The following is a 24,225-nucleotide window of genomic DNA, read 5'->3' on the forward strand; positions in this document are numbered from 1 at the left end:
AGGCATGCAAGGTATTGCCAGGGAGTTACACCTCAGAGACAAGTCTTGGAGAAACATGGGGCCGTGGCAGTGGACATGGCTGCAAGGATGCTTGGGAGTTGGAAAAAAGGCTAATTCCCCAGGACACCAGCAGGAGGTGCTGCAGGGGTAAATCCTGCATGTTTACAGGCTGCCTTTTTAAAAAAAAAAAAAAAAAAGTTGTCCTGCCCTCTGGGGCAAGAGAACAATAGGCAATGAGCTCAAACTACAGAGGCAGATTTAGATTAAATCTCAGGAAAAGCTTCCATCTCTCTCTGTTCTTCCTGTCTTCCGTGCCTCCTTGGGGTAATTGAGTAGCTCCAGGGGGAAACGAGCCTATTTGGCTAACATCTTGGCAGGGAGGTTAGACTAGATGACCCTGGTGGTCTCTTCTAACTTTATAGTTCTAGGTTAGCAGTTTATTACTATCATTGACTTCCTTCAGATAGGTGTTGGATCATTGTCCTCCTAGGCTGAATACCTCCTATGCAACTGCCCAAGAGATCCCACTTGGACATAAGGCTTTCCACCTTATCTTCAACTGAATCAGAGTAGCCATACCTTATTGTTTTCTACTTGGAATGAGTCCATCAATTCTCAGAATAATCTGATTTGCTAAACTAGTGTTTGATTTTCTGGAGCTCAGGTGTGAAAACCAAGAGTGCACAGATGCACTGGACTAAGAGCTAAACACGTGGGATAAACAAATCACTTCCCTCAGTCTTCTGATCTGTAATGTGTGAAACAATTCACAGTGAATTCCAATAATAAATGCTGAGATCCTAGTCCTGTAGGACTGGTACTACAGCTTCATAAATTTTTTTAAATGACTAAAGGTCTTCACAGAAGATGGGCAGCCTTTTGAACTATACAAGATTGTGCCTCTAACTAGTTACTCATTATGGAAATATTTCAGAATAGCATCTTCCAAATAGAGGGTTTTTACTTGTTAATATACTTCTTCAGTTTAGGTGATATGTAGCTTCCCTGTGCAGGAACTGACAATGACATGTTTATCAGGCTGAGTCACGCTTAAGGCCAAGATTATGTCTGACTTCTGTGACCTCTGACATTGGGGACCCTGCAGCTGCTGAGCCTCCAGGGATCCCCTGCAAATGACTGGCCACTGCCATTGGTGGTGACCTGAGCTGCCAAGGTCCCTTCTGCAGTGGGTCAGCTGCTGGGAGCAGCTGCCTCCTCCGTTGCTCCTGCTGCAGCTCCCAGAGGCTGCTGGTGGCAGCAGAGGGAATGTGGAGCTGCTCAGCCACTGTGTGTGTTGCGGGGGGGTGTGGGGCTACAATTCCCAGACAGTGGTGGCAGAGGGACTGCAGAGCTGCTCAACAGCCAAGGCCCACAGCTCTCCATTTTTTGTTGCTGGCAGGCCCCACAGTTCCCAGCCCTGGAGGGCTGCAGGAGGAGCCCTCCCAGCCACTGGGCAGTGGGGTCCCTGCAGCACCCAACAGCTAAAGGGGGGCAGGGTGCTGGACCCTCCTCCCTCCCTATTGTGTCAGGGATGCTTTCAGTAAAAGTCAGGGACAGACCATGGCTTCTGTGATTTTTTTTTTTTTAATTTTTTTTGGTTCATTACCCATGACCTGTTCCTGACTTACTAAAAATATCCCTGACAAACTTAGAATTTTTTGTAAATATCTTGACAGACGGGGAAACATTTGCATTTCCGGGGCAACTTTTTAACAGCAGCTTATTGAAAAATGTTAATCACTGAAGTTGTCTAATCCATCTCCTCCCCCACCCTGGGGCAGGTTTCTCCCCCTACAGCACATTTTATAGTTCTTTGCAAGTTCTGTATCTGAATCAATATTACATGCATCTTTTTCTTCAAACTGCTGGTTGGTTTTAGCAAGTTAAAAAAAATGATAGAAAACTAATTTCAGAGTCATTTCAGGGTATTTGCTAACCCAGCTGGGACATAATCATCTATTTGGCAGAAATCCAGTAGTGAATATTTTTAATTAAAAGAAAAGTGAAATATAAACTACCAATTGATCCACAGTGCAGTACTGTAGAACGACAGGATTCACAATCCAAGGGCGAATTTTGAAATGCAGATACTTAAAACTTGCACCTGCAAAAATGCATGCATACTAACTGCTCCTGGTTCCTTGATTTGCCCCATTATCCCCCACTAAAATGTTACCCATTAAATTGCTCCATTCTGTTTCCAGTGTTCCCACTTCAGCCCTTACATGGCCAATCTGCTGATTAGCACTTCTCTTATGATCATCTAGGTCAGCAGACTGGACTGCCTGCTGGGGTGAAGCTATAGAATCTCAGCACTTAAACACCAGACACATTCATAGTAATGGAGATTTTAAAGATGTGACAGGTGTTTCTAATAAAAAAATTAGAAAATCAGTTATACATTTCCATAGTGACAATTTATTTGCTACCTAAAGCCCTGATCCTGCAACACTTAGACTAAGTCTTTGCAGAATCTGGGTGTTAAATCATGGTAATCAATTCTAAGACCTATCTTTAATTAGTCTTCATTTGTAGACCAACCCTGCTCCTACTGAAGTCAATAGGCTTTTTGTCATGAACTTCAATGGGACCAGGATCAAGCTCTTCATAGGTAACAGCCTACTAGGAAGGCAATATTAGCCCCTATACATTTTAGTAGTCATTATAACAGCTCTTTAAAAATATGGCACTGTGCCCAGGGGGCATTCATCCAAATTCCTGTTCTGACCTGCTCAGTCACAACTGCTATTTTTCTGATAACTGCAGCTATAATCTTGCCACCTGGATCATGCTCTGCTACAAGTAAAGAGGTTTGTCTTGTTAACTTACAACTATTCTACTGCAACACCCTTTTAATCACTGGTACTAGATATTCTACATATCAGTTGAGAATACGTCTTCAAAGCTGATCATGGCATGATAAATATTAAGTCGTCATACTAGTTATTAAAAAAAACCCCACTGATTCTGCCTCTCTTGCCCACTAAAGTGTACAAATTGCCAATTAGTTGCTTGAAATGTAAATGTATTAGAAAAAACTATCTGCAATATTAGCATAACAAATGTCTGAGTTTGGAATGTATCTTAAGATGTCTTATGAAATCTTTATTGGAAAGTCACTGCATGTTAATTAAATCAAAATGGTTATTAGTAAATTATTCCACACAAACTACTACACAAATTGACCTGTGCACATAACAGCATAGCTTGCCTTAGATGCAATATAGAGGATGAAGCCATTAACTAAGACAGTAACTAAGCTCAAGAGCAGCGCCAGGGTCCTTCCGCGCTCATGGCAATTCTGTGGCAGGGGGTCCTTCCGCACTCCTGGTCTTCGGGGCACTTCGGCGGCAGGTCCTGGAGTGAGCGAAGGACCTGCCGCAGAACTGCCGCCGCTGACCCACAGCACAGAAGGACCCCCCGCCACTGAGGGCAGCAAAATGCTGCCCTCCCAAATCCTGGCACCCTAGGTCCCCTAAATGGAAGCACCGGCCCTGACTAAGCTGCAAACTAGAGTGGCCTCTCTTAGCAACATTTTTGCTATTACTCTGTCATACTAAACCTGCAGTTTGTTGAGTAAGTACTATTCACTGTGGGGGTTTTTGTATTTAAATGAAATGACTTTCAAAGTCACAGCTTGGCATTCAGAGACCAGTGTAGAGTACTACAAAATGCTACACTTAGCAGAAAAAATGTATATTGTTTAAGAAATAGTATCTGATCATGCAATTAAACATATCATTATTCACATGCCCAATAAAGGCTGAGTAAGATTGTGTGTGAAACTTTGGTATCTCCTTACATCTGAACACTTGTGCAGTCCTACTGATCTCTTAAGGTCATTCTTCCTATGGAATTTCCTAGATTTTTTTGTTAGGAAAAAATGAGATCCTTTGGGACTTCACCACTCTACTGATGTGCCAGAAATTCTGGAGTTGTTTGGCTAGCCACTAACAGAACTCCCTAGCCTGTGCACTTTAGGGGTTTTACAGGATGGAGCCTCTTAGGTGCTTAGCCTCTTGGGAAGAACCATTTTCCTGGGTACATGAAGAGCTATGCTAGTGAGGATGTCTTCCCCAGCTGTGAAGTGCCCAGTTCTTAAATGGCTGAACTATTAGCTCAGACTTAAACAAGTCACCTTTAATCAAAAGCTAAGTATAGAAAGTTGAAAACAAAAGAGATTCTCCTTTCGGAAAGTCAAGTGGCATGTGCTTAACTTTGGGATGGGGATTACTCACCAGCCCCTATTCAGAAAAAGATGCATTGAAGTCAATAGATCTAAACAAATGCTTTGTTGAGAGAGGATGGGATTATTCCTAATCTTAAAATTATACATGTGCTTAAGTGCCTTGCTGAACAAAGGCCTAAAGGCTGAGAACTTCCAAAACTTTTAAAGTTCTTTTCTGCTACATTGTTAAACTTCAATAAATACTGTATCCCATGGAATAAGGATCCAGTATTCTCTACAGGTGAAATTCACCCTTGTGCAGAGGCCATCAAAAGACCTATGCACCACTTGAACTCTAAAGCAGGGGCTTAAATGAAAGCTAGTCAGTGGTTCACAATCAGGCCTCCAGGGCCACCAAGCAGGGCCAGCATTAGACTTGCTGGGGCCCGTGATAGAAAGCTGAAGCCCCACTGCATAGGGCTGAAGCCCAGGGCCCTGAGCCCCACCACCTGGAGCTGACACCAAAGCCTGAGCAATGTAGCTTTGTGGGGGGCCCTGTGGCATGGGGCCTGAGGCAATTGCCCAGCTTGCTGCTGCCAATGCTGACTCTTCTATACAGAAAAGCAGTTATTGTGGCACAGGTAGGCTGTGAAGTTTAATAGCATGTTGTGGGGAAGAGGGCTCAGAAAGAAAAAGATTGAGAACCCCTGAGCTAGATGTTGCCTAATAGTGTGTCTTCATTGCAATCTGTGTGATTGCAGCTTGAATAGGTATACCTGGGCTAGCTTTGCTTTAGCTAGCTCAGGTCACAGAGCAGTGGAGCCGTGGGCAGCTCGTGCTTCAACAGGGATGGTACATGTCTGTCCAGAACCCTGGGCAATTACTGGTGGAACTAGAATGAGCTGACGCTCACGCTGCTGCAGTGTCTCTGCTCCAGGAGCCAAGCGAGCTAGATCAAAGCTAGTTCAGCCATACCTACTCAAGCTGCAATCACATGCTGTGACTGCACTATATAGACATATAACAGTTTGTCTACATGGCATTGCAGCGAGCTTTTCAATTGGCACCCCGATAGACCACTACAATGTGTTGTGCAGAAACTGCCGTAGACTCTGCAGGTGCAAACTAAAAGGGACCTAGTTTGTCTTGATATAGGTGAGAGGTACATTAATGTGCACTAGGTACCTTTTAGTTCATGCCAGTAGGGTCCATGTTGAGTGCAACACATTAAGTAAGGGTCTCTACAATTCAGAACCCCTGTACGCCACACTGTAGACAAGCCCTTTGAGTTTTGTTGGCCCCCTGCAGAGATGAATTTCACTCTAAATGCCTATTCCTGTATTTAATATATCAACAAAAGCTTCATGCTGAGTAATTTTATAACTTTAGAACTAGGAATCTAACATTTGCAATATCCAATCAGGCCATCAGGTTAGCACCAAGTCCAGTATCTTGTGTTCAACAGTAACCATTACACCTTATGCTTCAGAGAAAGTTCAAACCCCAATCATTGTAAAATCTTACACTTATGAGTTTAAAAAAAAAGCTGACCATATTCCACCAGCTTATGCCCTTTGATTTCACCACTCTTATTGGAGCAATCATATCTCCAAATGTTGGTAATAATACTCAGTTATTCAGATCCTTTTCATATCCAGGCAAAGCATTTGACTGCCCCTCCTGCACCAGTGAACACCTTAGGGTTGATATGTTAGGTCAAATAAAACAAATCACTTCTTGACTTAAGTTTTCCTGACCATATCTTCAGTGAGTTAATTAAAAGTTAATTTCTCTTGCAAAGGTAAGAATAGTTCAAATGAGTTTAAAGATGATGAAAACAAATGCATTTAACACTTAATCCTAAGTGAAGAGGCCATGTGCTCCATTGACGAAAGCAGCAAAGGAAGACTTATTACTCTGGGTTGTATTCTCAGCTGACACTGTAGGACCTTGGACAAATTGTTTAAACTTTCCATCCAATTTATCTGTTTACAAAGATTGAGTCTCAAGTACTTTGAAATGCCTTCGTGATAGTGACATTAGAGACCAGGTGTCATTTATTGTTAATAAACAAGTTAAAAGTAAAGGCATATCTAATACAATAGGCAATGACTTTCATGGTATAGGTGCAAATATAGATAAATGAATGACCACCCAAGTTATCACATTCTGGGAATAAAAATACAGGTCTCCTTGTATCAGTTGATCCAGCACAGAGTATAAAAAGCATAACTTTCTGAATCAGTGGCTAGTTCCTGTTTTGTCATGCAGTTTATGTTCAAGTTTACTAGTGTTGTAGTTATAAAATTAACTAGTGCAAAAAGAAAAATTGGGGTCACAGTCACTCAGACTTCAGCTGCTGTATTTTGTACCAAATTGTAGCTTATTGATCAAATGAGTGGGAATACCAATAAATCAAGCATTGCAACAATCATTTATAATGTTATTCCCAAACTTCTATTTATGGAGGGTAGTAAAATCCTCTGTTGGAATCAAAATCCATTGCTGAGCAATGAGGCATGAGATGTTAAAACCCAGAAAGATTAGGGTACGAAAACAACAATCAAAACTGTGCATAGCATGGCTGTAAACCGCAGCTCAGTAAAACTGCTTAAAATTTGACAATTAAAGCCCTATTGGCCTAGCTAAGGTTTTTAGATTCAAAAGGAAATTGCAATATTTTCAGCAACTCTAGTAAAATGGAGATTCCCCCCTTTTTATTATGAGCACATTGCTAGTATGCATTTTTCAGCACATCCAAGCACAGACCCATATATTATATAGTGCATATTAGGCTGGATGAGATCACAAAAATGAATTACAGCTAACTGTTAGATAACCATTGATGCACTCACCTTTAATTTCTAACATCTGAGTTCAAATAAAGACCTCCTGAGCCCAGTAATGTAATCTGCTAGCGTGTACTATTTGCAGGTATTGGGACAGGCGGATCTAGGCCCACCCAAAGCTAGAGGCCTGCTCCCTCCCATGGGGGAGGAGCTATTGGACCTAGGCCCCAAGTGAGTGCTGCAGACAACAAATGATAATACAGGAAAGGGAGTGAAGGTTAAAAGGTTTAAAAAAAAAAATCAGAGCAATCCAGAGGTGGGCAGCAAGCAGAGAATGCCTCACAGTGCCTTCTGCTCCTCAAAAGGCATCAGTGGACAGCACTCAGAGGAACTCTGCCTGGAGACATGACTGGATGAGGGCCCAGAAAGAGGCCCCATGGTCACAGAGCTCATCTCTCATCCAGCTTCCTCCTGGTATAGTGGATGACTATGTGGGCCAGCACCAGGAGGTTGACAAGGCCTTAGTGAGAGGATCTGGAGGAGCCAGAAGATGGGCTGCAACCTGACACACTTTGCATTCATGTGTTCCAGGGCCTCCCTCTTGATGCAGAAACAACAGGTGTTAGGGGAGCATGTGAACAGCTCCAGGTACACGCCTGTGCATAGGGCTCCATGGTGGAACTGCAAATTGGATGTTCCCGCTGGGCTGTGGAACCAGAGTGGAGTACACACTAGGCCACTGGCGTTCCTCGCCGTCCTCAGAAGGCAGTACCTCCTGCCACTTGGAGTCAGTACAAGACATGAAGGCAAGGAAGTGGATGGGATGAAACATGAGCACATATGGATGTTTCTGGATGTAGTTTGGAGACGAAACAGCTGGATGTCATGCAGTGACTCAAGTGGCATATTGGGGCAGATGGGGAGATTCACGGGGTAGGGAGTTCAATGACAAATTCTAGAGTCCAGGGTTGAGTGGGGAGCACCAGCCTACAGGACCCTCTCAATAAAAGCAGGAGGCAAGGTAACCCTCAACTCCTGAAGCACATGACAGGGAATGTGCAGGGTGGACAGCCCCATGTACTGGTGAAGTACCGTGTACTCCACTCACTTCCTCTAATCATAGTCTATGACAGGGGTCAGCAACCTTCATCACACGGCCCATCAGGGTAATCTACTGGCGGGCCACAAGACATTTTTGCTTACGTTGACTGTCTGCAGGCACAGCCCCCTGCAGCTCCCTGTGGCCGTGGTTCGCCATTCCCGTCTAATGGGAGCTGCAGAAAGTGGTGGGCTGCCACTTCCCACAACTCCAATTGGCCAGGAATGGTGAACCGCGGCCACTGGGAGCTGTAGGGGGCCATCCCTGTGGACAGGCAATGTAAACAAAATGTTTCACGGCCTGGCAGTGGATTACCCTGATGTGCTACGGGCTGAAGGTTGTTGACCTCTGGTCTAGGAGGTCTCCAATTCTGATGGCATCAGCCAAGACAGTCCTCTGGCAATGGATTCCACCACCTGCACATGGAGATAGAGGATGTGTAGCAAGGGTTCTGTGAGGAGGTGTCCCGCCCAGCAGCTGCTATGGGCCTGATCACAGACTAGCTTCCAGGTCACTCATATGTATGGTGTCCCATGGAAGCTAATCCAACTCTGCACAGCAGCTGAGAATGAGCTAGGAGATCCTGAGGCAAATATGCAAGCCTTAGCTTCAGTCACAGGTGAAGAGTTTGGAGGTTTCAACCCACTGAACATTTCCCTACATCAGAATCCTCCCTATAAATAAAGATATCTCTTGCACAGGAAAGACCCAAGACTGCAACAGCTGGAAACCTGCTGGATTGAACATACGAGCCAAATTACCTACAGTGAAGCTTGCATAACCAGTTATTCATGACTCAAGTGTGTATTACCCACTTTTCATTAGCATTAAAACTAACTCTAAACAAAGATGAGAACAAAAAACATTCATGGGACTTGAAGACACATTTTACTAATAGCTTTTCCAAGAAATTTAAAAAGTGCAATGGCATTGGTACAACATTCAGGTTAGGATAACAAGTATCATTTACAGCATCTCCTACTAGTTAATCCCATTGTTTTAGTAAATGTATCGTGCCATAAATTTGACAAAGGGTATATTCACAAGTCAAGGTATCCTTCTGCACAGTCAGCAAAAGTCTGACATGATTGTGTTTAATTGCAACCATAACAATGCAAACTGCTCTTTTTCAATATCCATCAGCATGTTACACTATCTTTGGAAGACATGGGCAAGGAATATATAATGAATATTTCAAGACCATCATGTAGTCTGTGATTAAATGAAATTAACACTGGTTCAGTCAGCAACATCAGGTAGCTCTTTACCATGACACTCATATTCCTGGAATAGAAGAAACCAACAGCATTTGAGAAACCAAAACAAAATGCTGTTCTGAAGTTCCCAGACAGTTTGGACTAAATCACGCCACCCTTATTCCTGAGCATAGTCCCAATGGCTTCAATAGAACTCCTCCCTAAGGGCTCAAGTGGAATTTAAGTATTGCCTAGGCCTCATGTCGCCTCTCTGAGCAGGGCTGGTGCAACCACTAGGCGGCCGCCTAGGGCGCCAAGATCTCAGGTGCCAAAAAGCAGTGCCCAAAATATCTGAGATGCTCACCTGGCACCAGCTAAATGTGTAACCCTCTTCCCGCTGCTGTGCAAGGGGGCGCTGCGGCTTTGATCAGCGCCGGCCGGCCAGCCGGGAAGTGATGTCATTCCTCCTCCAGCCGCCAGGGGCGCTGTGCTCTCCCTGCTTGTTCTTCCCCAGGGCCCCCGCCCCTGCTCAGCCCTGCCCCACCCCCACTCCCCTGAGCTCTGCAGCAGGGCTGGGCCTGCACTCACTGGCGGGGGGAAGTGCAGAGACCTGGCCCCAGCTGTGCTGCTGGGGGATAGTTCCCCTCCACTCTCTCCCCCGCTGCAGCCAACCTCTGCTGCACCCCCTGTGCCTAAAGCCAGCCAGCCCCACACTCCCCTTTCTCTAGCCAGCCCCTGTTGCACCTCCCGTGCCTGAAGCCAACCAGCCCCACACTCCCCTTTCTCTAGCCAGCCCCTGTTGCACCTCCCGTGCCTGAAGCCAACCAGCCCCACACTCCCCTTTCTCCAGCCGGCCCCTGCTGCACCTCCCATGCCTGAAGCCAGCCAGCCCCACACCCCAGTCTCCAGCTAACCCTACACCCCATCTCCGCATCCCCTGCCCTGCCCAAAGCCAGCCAGCCCCACACCTGCCTATCTCCAGCCAACCCCTGCCACACACCCCTGCCTGAAGCCAGCCAGCCCCACAACCTGTCAGGTTATTCATTTATTTTCATTAAATATGTAGTCTAAATAATTAAATTAATACGTTTTCAAGCCACATGTGTATTAATTCTAATTAACAGTGCCACATTATGCAGTATTCATTTTTGAAAGTTTATAATAAGCGATGCTCTGTGGGGATGGGTGGGAGTGGGGGGTTCAAGGTGGAAGTTTCGCCTAAGGTGCAAAATATCCTTGCACCGGCCCTGTCTCTGAGTAAGGGCAGAATTTAGCCCTTTCAGAATTGCTGCTAGGTCTGACACAGCACGTAACCCTGCCAGTTGGAGACATGCTGTCTCCATATGCTTCTGCAACAGAGTAATGGCAGCTCAAGGGTGAAGTCTGGCAGTTGCATACACAGACATCAAACTCTAGACTGATTTTTTTTTTCCCTTTTAACAAGCACAGCATTTGGCTCCCAGCTTATCTTCCTGTTGCTTTCTTATCTAGCTCCAGTTTTCTGCTCTGGGAGATGTGATTTGCAGTGGCTGAGCTTCCTTGATTTCTTTCATTCCTTTCTCATTTCAGTTTGCAGTACATATTATTTTGATAAATCTCTCCTTTGAAATGTTTGGGATAATTTATTCCAAACCAGAGGGCCATGCCCCATGCATCACTCCTGCAAAAGCTGAATTCTGCCCTCAAACATGTTCACAAGTCCCACTGACTGCAATGAGATGCTCCTATGTAAATATGGGGAGGATTGGGAGCATAGTACCTGCCTAGGCTCTTTGCACTGATGAATTTCACCCTGCCCCTTTTCTATTCCTAAATATCTAGGATATAAAATATGCACATCAAAGCCCTTTATAGTGACAGTATTTGTCACAATAGCAGAAGTGGGGCAGTTTGTTACCACAGTCTCTGGAGAAAGGTTTCTTGAATTATTTTGTGGCACCTAATATTTATTATTTTACATAATATACAGTTAGCATGTTTGAAGCAACTTATATATTCCTAAAGAGGCAGATTAGCATCAGACAGTACTGTTGATCATATCAATGTGTGTGTGACTGTTTGAGGTTACAGCAATATTAAGCTGTTTAACTATTCTTTTATTATGTTGTATAAACAGTAAGAAACATTACAGACTATAGAAATATAACTGATGGGTTCTAGTGATATATTTTGTAAGGTTTCCTGGAATATTGCTGTCTGAAAACTGACATGGGCATAGAGAGTATTTCATTCTTGGGTATACATTCTGCCTATATTTTTGTAGTAATCAGTGTAAATGTCATGATGAATGCTAAAGCCCTAAAAAAGGCCTGCTCCTGCTTCCATCAAAGTCAATGAAAATATTACCATTGCTATTACTGGAAGCAGGATGAGACAAATGTCATGTCTTGTTGTTCAGATGGGGTGAAATTCATTGCCATCCAGAAAGCCAGCACAAGCCCTATCTTAAGCGTTTAAATGGTGCCTAGATCTTATGGTGGATTTTTTATTTTTTTTTTAAACCGCACAGGGTAAATTTCACTCCATGGTGAACGTTTTAATTCCTTCCATCCACCTCATCTAACAATTCTTTGACCTCAAATTTAGCAAAGCAAAGAAGCAGATGCCCTGATTCAGCAGAGTACTGAAGGATATGCTTAGGTACATCCCTTTTCAGCAAAGCACTTAAAACATATGCTTAACTTTAAGTCAGTGGGACTTAAATCTATACTTGATTTTAAGCATATGCTTTAGTGCTATGCTGAATCAGGGCCTCTGGTTCTATGTCAGTCTGTAAAAATGGCTTATTTTAGGTGTAGCACCTCATTAATCCTAATGAAAACAAAAATGAAGTGTCCAGTTACCAGTGTTACACTGTTTATGGTGCACTGAAGTACATAAATAGAACTCAAAGATGTTTAACATATCAGTCCTTTGCCAGGGGGTTTAATAGGGAGCAAAAATATTAACATAAATTGATTAATAAATATTTACTGCTCCCTATTTGGTAATCAGATTCCCAAAGTGAGTATAACTGGTACCCAGGTAAGTAACTCCAGCAATAAAACACTTAGTTCATGGGAGGCAATGTGAGAGTAGACATGATAACTGGGCTGGGAAGCAGCAGACTGGCTCTATTCCCAGTGTTTTACCACTGACCTCCATCACAGTGGGCAGGTTACTTCAATTATCTTTCCCCTCACACCCTTTGTTCTGAAGAGAAGATAAGCTGTTTGGTGCAAAGACTGTCTCTTTTAGGGTATTTTAGAACTCAGTGAGACATTTGTGCTAGCTCTGATCGAACTAGTGCACTAAAAACAGAACAGAGCCTCAGCAGCATAAACAGCAGGAGTAGCACCACCTCTGAGTACTTGCCCATCTGAGAAACTAGGCATGTATTTGAGGTGGCTAGCCCCCTCCCACCACTTCCACAGCTACACTCTATTTTTATCATGTTACTTTGATCAGAGCTAGCATGGGTATGTCTCCTCGAGCTGGGAATTTACACTCCCAGCTGAAAGAGTACTCATTCCCATAATGCATGTGCACAATGCCTAATGAAATGAAGCCCCAGTCTCAGCTAATTGTTTAATGAATCAGCATGTTTTTTATAACCCAACATTACATTGTCATCCAAACGTATGTGTGTGTGTGCGTGTGCGCGTGTATGTATATATAAATAAAATTAACAGTTTGAATAGTAAGTATTTTTAAATCCAGGTTAGAGAAATGATGAAAAGGAAAATTTAGCCTTACTGATCGATCAATATAAAGTTTAAAAAATTCAAATCTTTCATGCTCTTAGTGCCTGGTTTGTTTCTAGCATACATATTTGTAAATAACATAACAGCTTTTATTTGGAATGGCTTCTAATTTATTAAGTTTAAGGAAAACCAATAAAGGTCATCTCCTGCTCCCATTGAAATCAATGGCAATACTCCCATTAACTGCAGTGGGAAAAGAACTGGATGTGTGGTGTAAATCTCAGGCAAACATAAAACAAACCTCTTAAGCTCCTTGATTTTATGATGGCCAAAACTCAAAATGTCAAAACTCCAACCTTGCAACTTTCAGTCTTCTGTGCTTTGCTTTGAGTAGTTGGAGTGTAACCAAAAGGAAAAAGAACAACAGAATATTTAAGTATTGTTGAGGAAGGTGCCACGTAGCAGTGCCTCCTTCTGAAAGTATTATACAGAGTTGCCTTGCCTTTTTCTTTTTTTTTTAACAGCTCAAAAATATTTGACATCCTCATGCTTTTCTTAAAACGTGTCTCTGTGCTCCTGAATCCAGCTTAAAACAAATTTCAGAGGGTCAAAACCTCCAAAGTTTCAGAAGTTTGATACTGATAAGCATTCAAAAATAAACAATGGATACTTACTGAGGCCTTATTCAAACAACCAAAACCATCAGAGTCAATGAAATGCTGCTGAAATGAGACAGAACCCAGCAAATGGCATGAGAAAGTTGATAGCAAAATTCTCAAACCCCCAAAAGGTTTGCTCTATTTTTACTTGTTTCTTGGTTTTGTGTTTTGTTTCTTATTTAATCCAAATAGATTGAACCATCCCTTATAGACTTGTCAAAAGTTAATGAATTAATCCTCAGAGTACCCCCATGAAATACTTAAACATTAGCTGTACTTGAGATACAAGACTGGTTGCCTGACTCTCGTCTAGAGGGTAAGGATGTTCTGCTTCCATTCTTGGATGAACAGGGATGAGAAGGGTCACTGCGTTGCTTCTTCTGCATAAGCTACTTACCAAAAACTTCAACTGTACAGAAGTTCTACAGTGGAAGATGCTCTCTGCCCCATCTAATGATCAACAAGAGGAGGGACCAGAGGGCAGAGTAGAGCTCCAGCAAAAGCTTCATTTGCCTAAGCTTTCCACTAGAATTTCTCCAGTGACACTTTGGGAGTCACCATAAATTGCTCACAAACTTAGAACTGATTGGTTACTAAAGCTGCCTTCATGAAGGGGAAAAGGCAAGGACTCTGCTCAAGGGTTCATTATGATATTGGTTGATCCCATCTAAGTATTATACAAAATGAAAACTTCCCACAGGAGAGATTGAGAGAAACCTCATATCAGAACATCCCATAATCCAGTCGTGAAGGCACTCTCCTGAGAGGATCCCTGTTCAAATCCTCTCCCTGCATCAAGCAGAGGGGGAAACTGAGCCTGAGTTTCCCTCATCCTGAACGAGTGCTTTAACCACTGGGCTAAAAGTTACAGATGCAGCACCATCACCTTATCCTTTTCTGCCTCTGGCCAGTTTGGATGAGATAGGCAGGTGCTTAACTCCTTCTCACAAAAACAGCTTAGGCACTTACACCACCTGACTCAGAGAAGGGTTCCCGGCTGTGGATCACAAGCAAAACCAGGTCCCTCTCTGCACCCAGAACTTAGGTGCCTAACCCTCAGAGGGGCAGAGCTTAGTACACACTCCTCTTGTCTGCATCCATTATAAGCTAGCTTACACAGCTCCTAGCCTCCTGTGCTGGCTTTTGTGGTTCCCAGTCTAAGGCAACTCTTTCTCCCCATTCATTGTATAGGGAGCCTAGGTACATAACTCAGGCTTTGTGAATCCTATTGTTGTTTGTGATTATCTAGGTGCCTGAAACTTAGGCACTGCAATGCTGATCACTGAAATGACTAAGCCCTTGTGTGGCTCTGGGCCTATATGGATAATGATTAGTCATAAAGCATTCCATTGCTGAGCCCCTCCATGACCTTGCTGTCCCACAGCATTTGTCAAGTGCGACACTCTTGAAGACTCCAGTTCAAATTCTCTCCCTACAGAGATAACACCATTGAAGTCATCGATTTGGTTCATCTCCAAAGCACCTGAAAAGCTGGAGAATGAGGAAATAGTGAGATAAGAATCTACCCATACTTCACTCTATGTCCACACATGGAGGTAGGCTTGTCTCTGGAGAAGAGGGAAACGCTTCCCACTTCTCCCTCAACATCCTGGAAATCCCTTCATGGATTTCCTGCTGTGGAGTAGAAGAAGGAAAAACACAAAGGAAGAAACTAGGCTCCTCTAGATTCTTCCTTTTCCCTCAACACATAGAAATTAATACAATCTAAAGATCCATTGTTGTGTGGCAATTGCCGCCAAAGCCCCTTCTGTACAGATGTCCTTTGCCTCTGCAAGGTCCCCAGAACCCATGTAGCTCTTAGGCTCCATGCATGTGATGGAAAAAGATGCTTCTTTCCAATCAATTTAGCTAAACAAAATTGGAAACCCCATTAACAGCCATATAGGCACAATTTCACACCATTACAATAGTGTGAGCTTGTTGTGTTGTAGAGCAGGAGGGAGCCTATATGATGGGCATTCTAGGAAACATCCATCTTCCTCTGGAACACCAGTTGTTGGCTACACTGGTAGAGTCAGGATATTAGACTTAATGGATTTATGGTCTAGTCCAGTATGACAAATCCTATGCAATGCTGCATGGGAGAATAGAGGCAGGATGTAGGTCTTAACATTCCTTCTGATCATTACTGATCTAAAAAAATAATTGTGGCTCTCAAAAATCTGAAGACTCCTGAGTACCTCCCAAAAGTATATAAATCCTCGCAAAGATGAATAAGCAACATGGCCAAATAAGAAAAGAAATTGCATTAAAAAAAATCCACCAAAAAACCCAACCTCAAAAATAAACCCTCACAAATACACATTAATAAAAACCAAAACAAAAAAAAGCCAACACTTTTTACGCCCAAATGCTAACCTTGAGTCATATCCCCAGTAGGCAAGTGAGCTTTTGAAGATGAGTGAAAATTGAATGGAGAAAAAAGGTTCATTTAAATAAATATAGTAGTGATTTGCAGTCAGTCAATTTCCTGACAGTGACCTAACAGTATCTGTCAGATGGCTACCAATCTGGATAAGAAATCTGTTCAATTAAAGTGGAAGGATCTCTACAGATGGAATTGGCTAGGATAAGGCAAGGACTGGTACTAAAGTGATAGGATTTTTTTCTTTAGGATTTATAAAATCAGGAAAAAAAATGGGCCAACATTTTATTTTGCATTAAGGCATGACAGGTTTTTCAGCCACCTGAGCCCTAGTTCTCCCTGGAGATGCAATAACCCTTGACATACCAACTTCTTATAAAAGAAGAGTGAGTGGCTAATTTGATTTCTAATCCATTAATATTAATCTTGTCACTGAAGTGTCAGTAAGTGTGACCTCTCAGCTTTGCCTCCCCTGCTGCTTTAGGTTTCTGTTTAAGACAGCAGCATTTGAAATGGCTGCTGCTACTCACAGATCATTAGAGTTATTCTCCAAAAGGTTTTTGTGCAACCTGAACTAATGAAAGGAGAAAATCTGCAGACTGAGCCAAATTCAGCCCGTATATGAGTCCATCCATCCCCCATCGACTTGAGAGATAGTCACACGCATTTACAGCGGACCAGAATTCGGTCTATTGTTGGAATGTTCTTTTGTGAGCATTATTTACTGTAATCAAAAGAAACTAGAATACATTTTAACTCCCCCACCCCTAAAGGGATCAGCAGAAGGTGCTATCGAAGTACAAAATATATTGAAACTTTCCATTAAAGACATAGCCAGGTAATGTAATTTTCCTATCACCTTGTAATATTGGCTGTGTTTCCCCCCTCCAATTTAACAGTACAAGTCAGGAAATATCACATGTGCAGTGTGATGCTAGAAAAATACTAGCAGAGTGCGGAACAACTGCTGCTAAAATGCCAAAGATCTGGACTGCCACCAGGTAAGTACAAGCGCCGCAGCTCCCCCGCTTTGCCCCAGGCTCCCTGAATCCTCTGGGCAGCTCTGTTTAGGGGGGAAGATTAGAATTCAGCACAACTGTTGGGACTGTAGGTCTCGAACCCTGCTCTACAGAGCTTTTAGCAGTTAACAAGTTCCAGCCTGCCACCCACTGACATAGTAACAGCTGTCAGAATGGATTGTGATACCCAACAGAGGACTCCAGTCCTGCAGTCTGATTGCTGGGTTTATATAGAAGCTGTGAACCAAAGGAACTGGAATCTCCCTGCTTAGGACTGCTTCCTCTGCAATACCTGCTCCTGGCTACTGATCTCCAGGTAACCTGACCCTTAGGAGGTCAGAGGGCAAAACTGATACCTGACCTGGTCTGATTCCTGCTCAGACCACTAGATCAGATTGCCCACGCCCTAGTTGTGACACTGACTGACTAGAACTAGTCTGAAATCAACAAAATGAAATTCAATAAAGTACTACACTTAAGAAAAATTAAATATACAACTACAAAATGGGAAGTAAATTGTTCAGGCAGCAGTACTGCTAAAAGGATCTGTGTTCTATAGTGAATCACAAATAAAATATGAGCTGACAATGTGAGACAGTTGCAAAAGACTAATATTCTGGGTTGTATTAACAAGAATATCATATGTAAGACGTGGGAAGTAATTGTCCCATTATACTCAGCATTGGCAAGGCCACCTCAGATGGAGTCGTGTCCAGTGCAGAGCAGCAAACGTACTAAAAGCATTAGAAAACCTGACCTATAAGGAAAAGGTTAAAAAAACTGGGTATGTTCAGTCTTGAGAAAAGACAACTGAGGGGGGGGACTCGACAATAGTTTTCAAATATGTTAAGAGTTGTTATAACAAGGGCAATGATCAATGTTCTCCATGTCCATTGAAGGTGAGAAAAGAAGAAATCAGCTTAATCTGCAGCAAGGGAGTTTTAAATCAGGTGTTAGGAAAAACCTTCCAACTATAAGAATAGTCAACACTAGAATAGACTTTAAAGGGATGTTGTGGACTCCTCATCATTGGGAGTTAAGAATAGGATAGGCAAACACATGCCAAAGATGGTGTAAATAAACTTGGTCCTGCTTCAGTGTAGGGCGGTGGTCTAGATGAACTCTGAAGGCCTCTTTCAGCCTTTCATCTCTATGCCCAAAACCCACAATCAAGTAAGGCAGCAATACTGGTTTAAAACAAAATAAAACCAACCACACCCACAACCTGGTTTAGCAGGAAAGAAAGAGAGGAAGATATATATAAAATACATACACACACACACACACACACACACACACACACTGAAGAAACAAGAAGTTGATAATGAAAACAAATCAGAAGCTTCGAATTGTAGAAAATTGATAAGGGAAGGAAAGAGAAACAAGGAGAAATCTATGTCCAGCAGAGTTAAAGACAGTAATGTACTTAAGTATTTTAGGAATGAAAAATTTGACAATGGTATTGGTTCATTATTAGATGGAAGTGGTAGAATTATCAATAATAATGCAGAAGAGGCAGAAGTGTTCAATACATATTTCTGTTCTATATTTGGGGAAAAACAGATGTCTAGGATGACCACACTCTTTCCACTCCAGCACTATCCTCAGGAAAATGTTAAACAGCAGCTACAAAAGTTAGACCAGCAAGTCCAGATAACTTGCATCCAACACTGTCAAAAGAGCTGTTGGAGGAGGAGCTTGCTAGCCTGATTATATTGATTTTCAATAAGTTTTGGCACACTGGAGAAGTTCCAGAAAACTGGAAGAAAGCTACTGTTGTGACAATATTTATATAAAAAGGGTAAATGGGATGACTCATGTAATATAGGCCTGTCAGTTAGACATCGATCCTGGACAAGATAATGGAGTTGCTGATATGGGACTGTATTAATAAAGATTAAAGAAGGGCAGTATAATTAATACCAATCAACATGAGTGTGTGGAAAATGGATCCTGTCAAACTAAATTGGTATTTTTTTCTAGATGAGATTATAAATTCAGTTGATAAAGAGACTTCTGTAAGGTGTGAGACTTGGTACTGCATACTATTTTGATTCAAAATTAGAATGAAAAATGAACATGACACATATTAAATGGATTAAAGCTGGCTAACCAATGAGTCCCAAAATGAAATTGTAAATGGGGAACCATTACCTAGGAGGCGTGTTTTAGTAGGGTGCTCCAGGATCAGTTCTTGCCCTACTCTAACATTTTTATCAATGACCTGGAAGAAAATATAAAAATAATCTAAAGGTTACACACACACACACACACACACCACACAAATTGGCATAGTTAATAATGAAGACAAATCAGTGATACAAAACAATCTGGGTCACTCGGTAAACTAGGCACAAGCAAACACTATGCATTTTAATTTGGGTAAATGTAAATGTATACATCTAGAAAGAATATAAGTCATAGTAATAAGATGGGGACTGTTCCAGGGATGCAGGGACTCTGAAAAAGATTGGGGATCATAATGGATAATCAGCTGCACACGAGCTCCCAGTGTGACACTATGCCAAAGGGGCTAATGAGATCCTTGGATGCATAAACAGGGGGATCTTAAGTAAGAGAAGAGAAGTTAATTTACCTCCATATTTGGCAATGGTGCAACTGCTGCTGGAATAGTGTCCTGTTCTGATGCCCACAATTTGAGAAGTATGTTGATAAACTGGAGAGGGTTCAGAGAAGAGCCACAAGAATGATTCAAGGAATAGAAAACATGCTTTACAGTGATAGGTGCTAGGAGCGCAATCTATTAATCTTAATAAAAAGAGCAGGTTAAGAGGTGACTTGATTACAGTCCATAAGTACCTACATGGGGAATATTTGATAATGGGCTCTTCAATCTATCAGAGAAAGGTATAACAATCCAGTGGCTGAAAATTGAAGGTAGAACAAATTTAAGGTTGTGGTGAATCCTCCATCACTGGCAATTTTTAAATCAAGCTGGGATGTTTTTCTAATATATACTCTAGGAATTATTTTGGGGAAGGTCTATGAACAGTGCTCTACAGGTTTGACTGGATCAGTAGTTTTCAACCTGTGGTCTGTGGACCCCTGGAGGTCTGCAGACTAACACTTCCAATGGGGTCCATATCTCCATTTGAAGTTTTTTTAGGAGTCTGCAAATGAAAAAAAAAGCGTTGAAAACCACTGGACTAGATCACAATGGTCCCTTCTGACCTTGGAATCTCTGAAGACTGAGTGACTGAAGTGAATGAGTCAGAGATAACACCGATTAATTGACTGGTTTGTAACTGAGTGAGTAAAAGGGGTACCTTCCTTGTGCACTGTGCTGGTTAGACAGAAATACAGTGCTAGCTAGCAAGCAAGAGTCCCTTCTGAAGCTGAAGGAGTCACTGACAAGGCACAGAGGGGAGATTGGACTGAATGGGAATTCAGCACATAGGGGAAATAAACTGCTTAATTACTTGTTAGTGGACTACATTTAAACAAACTAAAAATCCTTAGTTTCTAAATTAACAATAAAGCAAAGACCTAGAGGACGCCAGCACGTACTCAGAATAAAAACCTCAGTTTAACTATGGAGACAGAAAACTAGTAGTAGATTTAAAGTGGATAGTCCCCACCCTGCTTAAAAACACAAAATAAAATAAAAAAGACTGCTTACCTCAGGGCCAAGTACCATCGGTGTGCAAGCAGCTCATGACTCTTGGAGCTATGGTAAAATGTCTCAAGGCAAGAATAGCTGAATTGTGGGACCAGAGAACAGCAGATTCAGAGACACAATATAAGGACATTGTAAAGTAAGCTCACCTCAGAACTGGTTTCCCCATTCCTCCCGTTGGGAAAGTTGGTCTCAATAGGAGGAGATTAAGATGAAGTGGAAGGACAAAATTTCAGCTGGGACCCAACTTGCACCTAAGAGGTCATGCTAGGAAAGGCAGCAATCCCCAGACTAATTTTCCCCCTACTGTTACTCACACCTTCTTGTCAACTGTTTGAAATGGGCCATCCTGATTATCACTACAAAAGTTTTTTTTCCCTCCTGCTGATAACCCACCTTAATTAGTCTCAGTAGAGTTGGTATGGCAACACCCATTTTCTCATGTTCTCTGTGTATATATTTTCCTACTGTATTTTCCACTGCGTGCATCCGATGAAGTGGATTTTAGCCATGAAAACTTATGCCTAAATAAATGTGTTAGTCTCTAAGGTGCCACGAGCACTCCTCATTCTTTTTGCTGATACAGATTAACACGGCTACCGCTCTGAAAAATGTTCTGTGATGTAGACATGCTGTGATGACAGCTATCCCTCCATGTGGCAGCCTGGCTTCTTTAGGAGCTGGGTACCATTAGTCATCATCCCACATCAGTGCAAAAGATAGGGAGGATGAGTTAATGTTTTGACCAGTATTAACTATTAAGCTGTTTTGGGAAAGTCACAGGAAACAACAAGAACAAACCAATTAATCCATCCCTTGCTTTCAGAACAGAAGGGTGGCATCTTCCTTGATGATTGTGCTAATACTTTGCTTTAGCCTGGGAATTCCAAAGCACTTCATTAAACAATATTGAAGCCTCACTGTTCTCCTGGGAGGTTGCCAATCTCGGAGAGATTTATTTTTCTCAGTTTACAGATGTGAAACCTGAGGCAAAGAAGTTAAGTGACTTTCTTAAACTTATACACAGTCAGTGGAGAAGGAATGGAACCCATCTTGCCTAACTCAAAATCCTCTGTTTATGTTTTGAGGACAAAAAGTACTATAAACTGCTACAAGTTTGGTGTTCTCTTACTTGCTGCGTTACTGTAACCTCAGCACGCTTCAAGATAGAACAAGTCACATACACGTGAAATATGAAAAGTGCACTTTCAGCTCTCCACAGTGAAGGACAAGAAAGAGATTCAGATAATGCAGAGGCTTGGATATTAGGATTTTAGATAAATGGGAGTATACTGTATTGTGATTTGGGGCTGGGGGCTCTTGTAATCTCATGTTTAAACAGACAATTTAGGAATTTTGCCTGAGCCATCTGCAGTTTCCCTTTTTGGTCACTAGAGACTGCCGTGCTTCTTGGGATGAATAGAACAAAGCTGCTCCCCTCCTCATCTTAGGGAGCAGCAGCCTGCCCCTGTCCCACCACCCCTGTGCAGCAAGGGAGAACTCCAGGAGAAGCCTCTTCCCCATCTTTGGTACTTGTATGACCCAGTGACTGATATTTGAGCACTGCAATCTTTACAAATAGGGAACTGAGGCACACGTGGATTAAGGTCACACAGGAAGCCTATAGTACAGCAGAGAATAGAGCTAAACTCCCCTGAGTCCAAGGAAAACACTTTGACCACTGATCCACACTTCCTTTTCCTCCCATGCAGCCTAGAGCCACGGGCAACTTCAGGAGCCTGCTGGGAAGTTGTGGAATCCTGCCAGTGTGGAGTGTTTTGGGTGGGCAAAGTTGAGAGGTTGCTGCAGCCTGCCTCATGGGAGTGGTGGGTTGCTGCAGCTTGCTGGGGGGGGATGGGAGGGGCAGGGGGAGAAGAGGTGGAGAGCAGTAGACTACAGTAACCTGCTAGGATAAGGCAGCCAGAGAGAGCTCTGGCCAATGTTTGGAGTGAGAGGGCAACAGTTAGGGATGTGGTGGCTCTGAGGATCCAGGGCCTGTAGGGGCGGTGGGTGGGACACACACACACACACACTCTCTCTCTCTCTCATTGCATTTTCAACCCTCAGTATCAGACAAAAGGGCAGGGGAAGGTCAAAAGCCAGGACAGACCAGAAAAACCACACACTAGATGTTTTAAGTCTCATGATATTTAAGTCAGTCTTGTGTTTTTGCAAAGAGTACTCACTCAGGATTTTTTTCATTATTATTTATTTTCTTACTGCTGGGGGTTAGTAATACACTACTACAAAACCAGAGTAACTCCCAGTAAGTGGGAGGAGAATCAGGTGCAATGTTGTTATTAGCTATGACAGAATGATGCTGAGAGAAATTTTTAATGCAGGAAACAAGTTTACTACACTCTTCACCTCTAAATTAACAGTAAATTCACATTGGGGAGGGGAACATTTGAGTTTTTTCCAGAAAATTAAGTTATTTAATATAGCACTCCTTCACCCAGGCAAGACATAACATTAAAATGAGGAGCAAAGAGTCCTGTGGCACCTTATAGACTAACAGAGGTTTTGGAGCCTGAGCTTTCGTGGGTGAATACCCACTTCGTCAGATGCATGATATATTCGTCAGATGTATTTACCCACGAAAGCTCATGCTCCAAAACGTCTGTTAGTCTATAAGGCGCCACGGGACTCTTTGCTGCTTTTACAGATCCAGACTAACACAGCTACCCCTCTGATAATTAAAATGAGGGGAACCCATGTGAAGGGTTGGTGATTACATCTCTGCCTCTCTGGAAAAATACTTGAATGGGAAATTCTGCTGCAGTTTTAAAGTGCTGAGAGTCCAATAACTTGATCTGACTTCACAGCTCTCTGCATGGAACAGTGTCAGAGATAATTCCTTTTTAGGAGCTGGCCTTTTCCATGAAGGTCACTCACTCAATCTTTTCCACAGAATGAGGGAGTACTTACTTTAGAAGAACAGCTACTATGCATGATGCCCCAAATGGAATCATTTAAAATACCCAGGACATGTAAATGAATGTGAATTAAACTCAACATTTATTGCAGGTGCTAGAATTTGTGTCTTAACTCATGAGATTAACTCAAAATTGTAATTAATTGCAGTTTTAATCCCACTGTTAAACAGTGGAATACCAATTGAAATGTATTGAATATTTTGGATGGTTTTGTACATGTGTTGTATTCTGTGTTGTAATTGAAATCAAAGTGTGTATATATACACACACACATGCATATTTGCACTGTAAAAATAGTATTTTTCAGTTCACCTCATATAAGTACTGTAGTGCACTGTCATGAAAGTGCAGTTTACTAAATGTAGATTTTTTGTTACATAACTGCACTCAAAAAGAAAGACAACTTCAGATCCTACAAGTCCATGCAGTCCTACTTTTTGTTTAGCCAATCGCTAAGACAAAAACAAACAAGTTTGTTCATATTTCCAGGAGATAATGCTGCCTGCTTCTTGTTTACAATGTCACCTGAAAATGACAACAGGCATTGCATGGCACTTTTGTAACCGACATTGCCAGGTATTTATGTGCCAGATATGCTAAACATTCGTATACCCTTTCACCCTTCGGCCATTGTTCCAAAGGACGTGCTTCCA

Source organism: Chelonoidis abingdonii, chromosome 3 (genome assembly GCF_003597395.2).
Source record: "Chelonoidis abingdonii isolate Lonesome George chromosome 3, CheloAbing_2.0, whole genome shotgun sequence".
Lineage (NCBI taxonomy): Eukaryota > Metazoa > Chordata > Testudines > Testudinidae > Chelonoidis > Chelonoidis abingdonii.